The 9,730-nt window shown below is 37.3% G+C and overlaps 1 pseudogene; it reads right to left on the bottom strand.

The window, feature by feature from the left end:
• LOC102766240 overlaps positions 1-9,371 on the bottom strand; it is a 23,794-nt pseudogene extending 14,423 nt beyond the window's left edge.
• Positions 9,372-9,730: the final 359 nt, after the last annotated feature.

The following is a 9,730-nucleotide window of genomic DNA, read 5'->3' as shown; positions in this document are numbered from 1 at the left end:
TTTTTTGGCGCATATGCTGGAGTTTATGTGATAGTGGCTTAAAGAACAGCAATAACATATTCTCCAGGTGCTGTACATCTTTGTGCACCTTCTTCTGTGTTTTTCCACCTGTGGTATGCAAAACAGACCCTTACTGTTAGAATTTATATTCTGTATCTTTTCTTCAGTGCTAACCTATGATAGCTTTTAATAACAGTTTAGTATTGTAGAATACAAAACATGCTAAGTTTGGGAAAAACTGCAATTTCAAATAATTTCCCACATCCTAGCTATACAAGCTTGAGTTATTTAACTATAATTCATTGGGTGATATTAATAGTGTTGGAAGGTGTGTAAATTTTCGATCTGAGTTATAAAACCTTTTTAAAGGATCTTTTGTAAAGTTTATTTGGCATACTTACATATAAGGTTATACTCCTCTCTTCTATATCTGTAGATTGAGAATAAAACAATCCTATATTACAGAATAATAAGCATAATATATTTTGTAGAGTAGCGTAATAAAAACACATTCTCATGGAATCTTGCAAAACTAAAAGTAAAAGTGTTTCCAAAATTCTACCTTCATGAACATTTTCTGTGCATCTACACTCAAGTAGCTTAATCCTGCTGTCTGTTTGGGAAACATTCTGTGACCCTCCAACCACCATCACCACCACACATCCTGTCATACCTCTCAGGGAACATCTTGTCTTTTAAAAGTCAGCTCAGAAATGCTTACTTTTTGCCCTGGCTGGTTTGGCTCAGTGGATAGAGCATTGGCCTGCAGAATGAAAGGTTCTGGGTTTGATTCCAATCAAGGGTACATGCCCGGGTTGTGGGCTCAATCAATCCCCAGTAGGCAGTTGATCAATGATTCTCTCTCATCATTGATGTTTCCATCTCTCTCCCCCTCTCCCTTCCTCTCTGAAATCAATAAAATTCTTTTTAAAAATGCTTACTTTTTATAATTTTTTTCTGCTCTCCTATAAGGAATGGGCTTTTTCTTCTTTGAGACTTCTTGCTGTCAGGTTAATACAGTGATCTATCTAATGTTGAGTAGTAGAGCCAAATGAAATATGAATTTATTTCCATGATTGCCTCATCCTAATTGACCATAAGCAACTTGCAGGCACAATCCATGACCAATTGGTCTTGAATCATGCGTTCAAGCACAGTGATGGACACATAGAAAAAGCTCAATATTTTCACTGAATAAGTACTTACCTCCATGATATTATAACACCCACCTAGATTACCATTACCGTGTTCTACCTCCTTCATTGTATTTATCCCATGGCTCTATGTGAATGTGCACCATCTTTGAGCTTCCCTCCATCTTCTCTTCTATCAAAACCTTCTTACAGGAAGGGCTATCATTTGTTCTGTTCCACTGGTATAATTCCACTCAAGTCCTGCTGTGAGAGGTATTTAACACCTCATCAGTCATTGTGGGTGGGGCTTACTCTAGGCAGGTTCTGAAATCATGCCACTTATGGCAAGCAGGGTCTTAGCATTGTGGAAACTTAATAAATATTTATGAATTATAGACAGGCTGGAATTATCTGTAGAATGACACATTATTTCATCAGGATAACATAAATAAAAGTGGTCCAATTAAACTATGACCCCTGCTGCCCTAGCCAATTTGACTAAGTGCATAGAGTGTTGGCCCGCAGACTGATGGGTCCCAGGTTTGATTCTGGTCAAGGGCATGTACCTTGGTTGCAGGCTCCTCATAGGCCAGGGCCCTGGCGGGGTTCGTGCAGGAATCAACCAATTGATGTGTTTCTCTCACATCTACGCTTCTTTCTGTCTTTCCCTCTCTCTTCCCCTCTCCCTAAACATCAATGGAAAAATATCCTCAGGTGAGAATTAACAAAATACATAAATGAATAAAAATAAATAAATAAATAAATAAATAAATAAATAAATAAATAAACAAACAAACTATGACACCCCCCCCCAAATAGTATAATACTCAGATATGTATTTCTGTATGCATTTCTCCAAAGCAAAGAAAACATTATTACAGGCATGTGGTAATTTAAATTTTCACTGTCATTTCAGCTTAAAGTAAAACTCGAGATGAAATCTTATAGTATATTATTTATAGAAATGCATAATTATATTGCACCTACACATTTATTTGTTTGTTGTCTTAACCATTGGTGATACACTTCACAAGACATTAATTTTCATTGCTATGACCTGTTTGTCAGGAATAGTGGCTGCTTAGTAAATCCATGTGGAATCCATGAAGATTCATTTTCTCTTTTTATGAATCCTACTACAATGCAAGATGTGTGTGACAGTTTGCATGGATTTAGCATGCTTACATTATTGCTTCTAGTCCTGTAATGGCTCTGTCTGGTGTGTAATTCTGGTTTAATTAATTTTACACGTAAGGAAGCAGATAACTATTAAGAGACCTGTCTAAATTAATAGGCCAGATAGTAGCAGTGTTGGCAATAAAGCTAAATGTGCTCTAATTCTTAATTCAGGGTCATCTCTATCTTACTAACATAAATAATTGCAAATTCACTTAAATTTGTGAAAATATTACCTGCTCATTCCAATGTCCAAATAGACAGCTTGTTACAGAGTCCAACTTTAAGAGACATCTTAAGAAAGTTCTATATATATATAATACAGTATATGTGTATATATAGTTACAATTAATTCACACACACATAACCACGCATGTGCATATTTTTATGTTTGCGTAGGTCCAGTAGCACTCTATTTTCTTTATGACCATCTTTCCTTTAAAGGGATTTAAAGCACTTAGAAACAGATGAAGCAATGACTACATTCTCTCTAAGAGGTATATTCTCATTTGCCAGTGTCTGGAGAGAATTACTCTGGACTTTCCAAGAGATTACTGTATCTCATGCTAAAAATCTAAGAGCAACCCCTTCATATAAAATTGAAAACACCTGACAGCCAAGTCTCCTGTGTTTTGAAAAGAAAAGCACAGAAGTAGGTTGATTAACATGATAGCATGAGTATTTTGCTGACCCTCTCCTGAGTAAAACTAGTGAAAATTATTTATAAAACAACAAAAATTAAAGCTTTTAAAAATTATCCAAATGGAAAAAATACATGAATAGATAACTATTACTAAAGATCCATGAAAATTGGTTAAGAAAAACCAGGATCAAATGCAATAACATGTTCTAAATGATGAAAAAAAAATCAAAAATCCAATCTCTAGCAAAGTTGCCTATATATCTGACAGCTTTCAGTGGTTCTCAGCCTGTGGGTCGTAACCCCTTTGGGAGTTGAACGACCCTTTCACAGGGGTCGCCTAAGACCATCGGAAAACACATATATAATTACATATTGTTTTTGTGATTAATCACTATGCTTTAATTATGTTCAATTTGAAACAATGAAATTGGGGGTCACCACAACATGAGGAACTGTATTAAAGGGTCGCGGCATTAGGAAGGTTGAGAACCACTGGCTAAGATCAATCACTAAAAATATACTTTAAAAATACAGCAAAAAATAATTTAATGGAACACAGACCTAAATGAAAAAACTACAAACTATTAGAAAATAACATAGGGGAATGTCTAGATGACCTTGGGTCTGGTGATAACTTTTTAGGTACAAACTGAAGGCATACTTTCTGAAAGAAATAATTGATAAGGTAGACTTCATTAGAATTAAACACTTTTGCTCTGTGAAAGACAATCTCAAGAGAATGAAAATATCAGCAACATGTTTGAACATGCAAAAACAGGGGGAGGGGGGGTGGGGGAGAATGGTGTAGCCAATCCCCTGTGCAGGTGGGAGAGTGAAGAACAGGCTAATCCCAGGTAAGAAGAGGGGTACTTCTTTCTCTGAGACAAAAAAAAGGATGGCTATACACATTTGGAGTAAATAGAGGTTGAAGAAATATAAATCAAATACATTTAAATAATTCATTTTATTAAAATATGAAGCAATTTTTTGGCAGAGGATCAAAGGGTATGGGTATCTTTTAAGGCTCAAGATCAGTAGAAAAGTTTTAAAGCATATAGAGAAAATAATCTGACAAATTCCCAATTAGAGATCATTGGAAAATGCAGGGCTATGATGTACAGTTGAGCGGTTTGCAGTGGCAAAGTGGTGCCCAGATGAGGGGCCAAAGTGGAGACCAAGGGTTGCTGACACAGGTGGTGTCCATTTTAAAAGTACCTTTATCTAATGTACACGAAAGTGCCACATGGGCAAAGAGGGGCCTTGAAAAAAAATCTAAAATGAAATTGACATTTGAGTTTTATTAAAGACCTATATTCTTAAGTGACCTTAGAGTAGTTGACTTAACATAAGTAACTATCTTTGTGTTAAATAGTAACCCTAAATTTAAAGAGGGCACCATTAAGCTCCATTAGTCCTGGATCTACAGCATACTAAAGCATTACAGAATCATAATGTCTAAATTTGTAGTGGAAGAAGCAGACATTTTTAAAAAGTAGAATTTCCTCCCATCTTAGTTATGTTGGCAACATTCCCAAAGCTATTGAGTGGTCTAAATAATTTGCCAATGTATTTACAGTGTGGATTTCATTGGATGAAATTTGACTTTAGTCAAATGGCTTTTTTGACTCATAGTTTAGTTTGGATTTCCTATCTCAAAAACATAGCTAGTGTTTTCTGGAATTTCTTAATGACTTCTTGGGTAGGCAAATTCTGAATAAAAGACATTCTTCCAGATGCTCACACATTTTAGGCAAATTGTGCCTTTTGTGAAGCAATTCAAGTTTTTGAGACGTTAAAGGCAGTATTGCATTTAGATTGGCCTAATTTCAATATTGAAGGCCTCTCTTAGCCATCTAGTTTGTCATACTTGTGCATCAGAGATGAGCACAATCATCTTAACTCAGTTCCTTCAAGTATGAGAAAAGAAAAAAGACTATCTCGCTCTTTTTACATCATCTTTGTTATTTTTAAATATCAAACTATACATAATGTACTGCTTTACTCCGAAATTTTAGAGTTCCCAGACAAATAAAGCTTAAGTACTTTAAAATTGTTATAGCCCAAAGGCATTTGAGTAATCTGCATAAATCATGCCTTCCTACCTATGCCTAGCCGCCCTTGGTGGGTGCTACAAGGGAACCACCAAATAATACAGATAATGCATGGAGTCCCAAATGAGCCCATCAAATTGATTTTCAACTCATGCCAATTAACTGAAATGAATGCAGGTTTTAGTTTGGAATAGTTTATTTCTTGCAGATTAAGACAATTGATTTGATTCAACTGTTGATTTTTCTCTCTTGTGACTTCTATCCAGCATAAATAGACTTATCACTTCTGTTTGCAAATGGACAGACAGCCTCAGGCTGTGCATGTAACCTACATATTGCCAGTTATATTTCCAGGGCTGTCATACAGTCAGGAGCAGGGGGCTTTGTCTTTTTAAACAAGTCTTCAAAATAAATGCATATTATAAATTCCATATATTCTTATCTGTAAAAATAAATGCTTCTTTGAAAAAGAGTGGATTTGAAGACTTTAGCTTCCTTAATTCTCACAATAGTTTCTTTCTATTTAGCTACACTGGCCCCAGAAATTATTTTACAATAACTCAGTAAAGATGCATTTTCCTGCCCTAGCCAGCATGGCTCAGTGGATAGAGTGTCAGCCTGCAACTGAAGGGTTCCAGGTTCGATTCCGACCAAGGGCACATTCCTGTGTGGTGGGCTCCTTCCCCAGTAGCGGGTGTGCAGGAGGCATCCAATCAATGATTCTCTCTCATCATTGTTGTTTCTATCTCTCTCTCCTTCTCCTTTCCTCTCTGAAATCAATAAAGAAATATATATATTTTTAAAAAGATGCATCCTATTTCCCCCAATTTTGATGCCTATCTCTTAGCCTATCCATAATTACAAGCACAAAAAATCTTTCCGCCATTTATGTCTAAATTAATTGATTAACTTTTCATAAAACTAATGTCACTACAACTCTGGGGCCTTTTTGTGACCGAAGTCACAATAATTTCTGTCACATCAGAAAATATTTCTTTTTTAAAAATATCAGGGAAGTTGCAAAGAAAATATGAAATGCTGCAATACTGTCCCATTCTTCCACTGTCCTAAATCACTCTTCTGGCTGCAAAATTGTCACGCACAGCATGACATCTGCTAAAAATGAGTTCAACCCAGCATCTTATCAGAAGTAGTCCATGTTTTGTGTTCTCTGATCTTCTGAAAAGAACAAACAAACCCAAGCGTAGGATGGTACTTAGATGGCTCCTAGGGAAGCTGTCATTTCCACAGTAGCTTTGTTCTTTACTGCAGAGAGAGGCTGATACTAAAATTACTGGAAGAAAAGAGAAAAATGAAATAGCATCACCGGCATGTTGATGAATGTCGAGTCGAGGAAAAGACTGCACCGTAAGCAGACATGACTATGGGTGCTGGTACAAAATAGGAAGAGAATATTTGAATATTTTCATGACTACTTGGAGCTCAGTGGTTGGGGGTAGGATAAAGTGCAGAAGTGTTTCATTAGTGAAAATTATACTTAGTGATATTTAGCACTCTAGTTGTAAAATTTACAAAATTTGCCTAAAATATCCTTTCTGGTCTGTAGAGATCATGGAGACACAGGCAAAATGTGTGTGTGTGTGTGTGTGTGTGTGTGTGTGTGTATAAAGGAGTCTATCATTCATTAACATGAAAGGGAAAAGATGTCTAACGTGTTAAGCAAAATATATGGATATATTGTCTGCCAAATAGTTGAGCATGTATTCACAAATATACAGTCCTCTCTCAGTAGCCATGAGGGATTGGTTCCTGGAACCCCGTGGATACCAAAATCCATGAATGCTCAAATTCCTTATATGAAATGGCACAGTATTTGCATATAATCTATGCATAGCCTCCCCTATGTTTTAAATAATCTCTAATTCATTATAATAACTAATGCAATGTAGATCATTGTTATACTGTATTGTTTAGGGAAGATTACAAGAAAAAGTACCTGTGTATGTTCAGTTTAGAATATATAATTAGCTTATGTTTTTTAATTGAAAATATTTTCAAGCTGGATGGTTTGAATCTGTGGATGCAGGTATGAAGGGCTGACTGTATGTCCAAGTAAGCTCATAGGAATACTGCTAGTGTTAGAAAAAAAAAGGATGAGAAAGAGAGAGAGAGAGAGAGAGAGAGAGAGAGAGACGGGAGGGAGAAGAATTACACAATATCTATAAATGCAAAACTGGGTAGCCATTAAAATAATTGAATTAGATTCTGACTTAGAAAAATATCCACACCATATTGTTAACTAGAATGGCAAGGTACAGAAAAAAATGAAAAATCTGAGGCCAATTTGTTTACAAGACCAAAATAAATTTTAGTGGAACATATAAGATGAATATTTGTGTATAGAAAAATTCTCCTAGGATAATAAACACAGGACTATTAAGGGCAAATAAGGCAGAGAAGGGCTTACACTTTTAACTGTATACACTTATATCTTGTTTGAATTTGTTAAAGCAAGCATGTTTTTGTTTAATTTAACTAAAAAAATGATTAAAAGTATACACTGTTCTCAGAGTAAGTGCATTTTGCATAGTTCAGAGGGGGAGAAATAGTGTCAGACTTCCAAATAGTCCCTTTTATTTATACTTCAGAACCTCTGGCCATTTTAAAGGGTAATAAATATATGTAGTTGATGGCTACAGAATGACTTTTCCTTTTCTCTTTGCTTTGAAGTCAAGAAATATTTGTGCTCTCCTCTCCACATGCCTACTTTTTGCACCCCCAGTTTTCCACGTGGTCTGTTATTAAAACATCTTGGAATTGGCATAATAAAAGCCTAACTGTTGTCTCTCAACTTTCAACTCCACGATTAAAAGGGGAATGAAATTATAGTACTGAGGGGTATCCAGGCTTGTGTGTATGTAGCAGTCAGCTCCGACAGGGCAGGGAAATTCTAGTCAAGTGTGGCTCCAAAGCAAACAGAACAAGCAAATGTGAGTTAATGTCATGCAAGACAATTTTTTTAAGAAAATGGCATTTGTTTCTTTATTCTCTGTTTAAGAAGCAGTAACATGTTAGAGGAGAAAAGGAAAGATTAGAGTATAACTGTAGAAAAGTAGTTTCTGGACACCTTCAGAAACCCATAAATATTTAATTCCTTTTTTTCTTAAAATACAAATCATGCAGCCAAAACCAGTGCACAAGAGGGCAGGACACTAATATATATAAACACTGTCATACAGATAAACAGAAAAAGGAATGTTTAGGCAAATCTTGCTCTTTATTAAAAAAGCAAGTCATGTGAAAGGGAGTCAGCAGTAGGTGACCAAAGTTTCAAGCACACATTGGTTTGACTTATGCGTCACAGCTGTCATTGCCATTGTAATAAATGTACATAGAGTTCCAAAAGAGTCCACAGGACACCTCTTCCATTTGTGTATTATTATTGTTATTATTGCTATGATGATTCCTACTGCTACTTCTGCTACTTAAAATATTAGACTAGCTTATTTATTTCCCTAAGTCAAATCCCTCTTTGATCTAATGCATTTTATGTTTACCACTGCCAGATTAATCTTCCTGCTGTCTAATTTTGATAGAGTTCCAAAGTCTTCCATGCCTTGATCTTGTCTGATGAATTAAGAATAAAGTCCATAGCTTACAGTTTTTCATCACAAGGATTTCAACTTACGATTCCCTGTCTTTGGTGTTTCTAAACACACTTTCCACCTGAAACCCAGACAGCCTTTCCCCACTCTTGCCTTTTGAAGTTTAACCAATTCTTAATTTGTACTCAGTTGGCAAAAAGCCCTAGATTTCTTAGCAGAGTGAGAGACTGAATTGTGTTTAAGGCTTCCATATTCAGATGTCTGAAGTGGGATTAAATATCTACATTTCAGAGCGATTGTAGAAGAGCACCAGGACCATAGTAGTTGATAAATAATTGATGACTCTCTAGGATTTCTACCAATGATCATGAGATGACAGATCCGACCTTTATATTTTAACTAGAGGCCCGGTGCATGAATTCGTGCACAGGTGGGGTCCCTCGAGATGGCCTGCAGGGATGGAGCCCCATCTCATGCTCCCAGCCTCCCAGCCCTGCACCCCCACCTGGCACCCTGCCTTGGCCTGGCACTGCCCCTTCACCTGCTCCACCATCCCGCCTGCTGGGCAATCAATCAGGGCTGGGCCTCCTGCCCAGCTCCTTCAGTGCCTGGGAGGCAGCTGGGTGGCCCTGTCTGGTTGCTGTCTGCGGGGACATTGACGGGGTCATTGGGCCCCCATTTGCACCTGCCTTGGCCTGGCACCGCCCACTTACCTGCTCCACCATCCCACAGTGGTCCGGCTCTCTTCAGGACCCATCTGGGCTGGCAGTGCCTCCACTGCTGCCCACTGCCAATGCCGCATCACCTATGCCTGCCATGTTCCATGCCGCCCTCTGGTGGTCAGCACACTTCATAGAGAGCAGTTGAATTCCCAGGCTCATGATCACACAACTGCCTGAGGGGACAATTTGCATATTAGGCTTTTATTATATAGGATTTTTCATTTTCTTATCATTTCTCTCTTCCCAGCTGCCCTGCTTGCTCCCCAACAAAGATTAAATGGACAGGGAAATGGGAGCAGCTTCTGCTTTGGTGTGGCTCTGCTTTAGTTAAACATGGATAGAGCCTGCATCTGGAAACAGATCATGCAGATTTTAATCTCATCTCCTTTTGCCAATTATGAATCCTACACAAAATTTCTGCCTTCATTTTCTTCAGGCA

The sequence above is a fragment of the Myotis davidii genome, unplaced genomic scaffold (assembly GCF_000327345.1).
Source record: "Myotis davidii unplaced genomic scaffold, ASM32734v1 scaffold309, whole genome shotgun sequence".
NCBI classification, from domain to species: domain Eukaryota; kingdom Metazoa; phylum Chordata; class Mammalia; order Chiroptera; family Vespertilionidae; genus Myotis; species Myotis davidii.
Note: the sequence above shows the minus strand (reverse complement) of the source record. Positions and strands in the feature narration are given on the sequence as shown.